We start from the raw sequence: 1,679 nt of genomic DNA, 5'->3' as shown, positions 1-1,679 counted from the left end.
CGCCCACCGCGCGCTCGCAGGACCTGGTGGGGACGCGCCGCCGACGCACCGCGCGGGCACAGCGCTGTGGGTGTTGGAAGAAGTCTGCACCGTCCCTCCGGTGTCTCTGGGTATGGAAACGGGAAACCTAGAAAGCGCTCGATCCCTCCGGGCGATGGCCCGGTTGGTCCCCAGCCCTGGAACTCTTCCCCAAGGCAAGTCTCCTGAGCCTCTAAAGTCCCTCCAAACTTCGGGACTCCTCTAGGGCAAGGCCCGTCTTCCTGTCCCTGGGGAAAACCCTGGGAGCGCTAGAGAGCACAGTTAACAGCTGAGAAGCACGAAGCTCAGCCCTGAGTGGGAACTCGACGCACAGACTCGGGAAAAGGGAGCTGCTGGTAAGACCTGGGCCAAGCAGTGTCATTTCTAGTGAAACTCTTATTACAAGACTGCAGTGTCAAGACAGTAAAGCAGCCCAGTGTATGAGTCTGGGACCGAGGAGGGATGAGGATCTTCTGTTTCCAGATATGTCACAGTTGGTTGAGAGAGGGCGTTGGAAAGACAAGAATCAGAAAGAGGGATGCGACCTGGACTTGTGTTATTTCGGACGCAGCATCTTTATTTGTTAAATAAGGGCGAGGTAGCCTACCTCAGAGGCTGGCTGTGAGGATTGAACATTAACCAACCTAATGATCAGAACAAGATGTGCCCAGCTTGGTGCCTGGAACACAGAAGGGACTCCGCCGCTGGGCCGGTTCTAGCCTTTTCTCCCAGTGCCTTGCTCAATATTCACGCAGAGAGTTGGGTGGCACGGAAGCCACCATAGCACAGAATTGCACTGTGGGTCAGTATGGAGCAAGGTTGGCTTGGGTATTTCTCACAAATTTTTATTGAAAAAGTAACAAGTACAGCCAAAATAATCCAGATAATTCAAAATACTAAAAAAATGTATAATAAGTTTCTAAAAGTAACATTTTTTTTCTTTATAGGTTTTTGCTATAGGGCACATGCGCTCCTCAGAAAGACAGAAAGTGACAGAGAGGAAAGCGACAAATCACCCCTCAGAGGGGATGGCAACGCCACAATCCCCTCTCCTCCATTCTCTCGGGATCTTGGGCACGCATACACACGCGCCTGGCGTTGAGTTAAGCCACCAGGTCCAGGACTCGAACCATGGTCATCTACATGGGAGTCCAGCGACATAGCCATTACGCTAACTGCTGGTCCCTAAAAGTAACTTTCTAAAGGAAAAGATTTCCCCGTGCCTCACCTTAGTTTGCCATTTGTGTATCCTGAGGCCTGTTACTGGAAAAGTAACTTTCTAAAGGAAAAGATTTCCCCGTGCCTCATTGTAGTTTGCCATTTGTGTATCCGGAGGCCTGTTACTGCTCTCGTTTTCTTACTTATCTTTCTGGACATAATATATGCTAACACAAGCACACATTGTGTGTGTGTTTTACATTTCGCCCTTCTCTGACTTAGTCGGGGGTGACCCCACATCAGCATATACACAGACATCTTACTCTAGTGGGCTGCTGTTATTCCATTGGGTGGACATTTCACATTAAAGTTTGTCCAACCAGTTCCCTGTTACTGTACACAGGGATTTTATCTATGGTTTATTTATTCACAATGTATCTTTACATATAAAGGAAAATAAGCCTTTGTCTTAGTTTGCTGCCTGTCTTTTGACATTACACTCT

General features: G+C 48.7%; 1 long non-coding RNA gene across 4 annotated transcripts in view; it reads right to left on the bottom strand.

Annotated features, from left to right (window-relative positions):
* LOC102486348 (uncharacterized) overlaps nucleotides 1–1,679 on the bottom strand; it is a 75,399-nt gene that overhangs the window by 12,783 nt on the left and 60,937 nt on the right. The gene's annotated exons all lie outside the window — the stretch shown is intronic.

The sequence above is a fragment of the Tupaia chinensis genome, unplaced genomic scaffold (assembly GCF_000334495.1).
Source record: "Tupaia chinensis unplaced genomic scaffold, TupChi_1.0 Scaffold148698_1, whole genome shotgun sequence".
NCBI classification, from domain to species: domain Eukaryota; kingdom Metazoa; phylum Chordata; class Mammalia; order Scandentia; family Tupaiidae; genus Tupaia; species Tupaia belangeri.
This window is presented reverse-complemented; position numbering and strand designations above follow the sequence as displayed.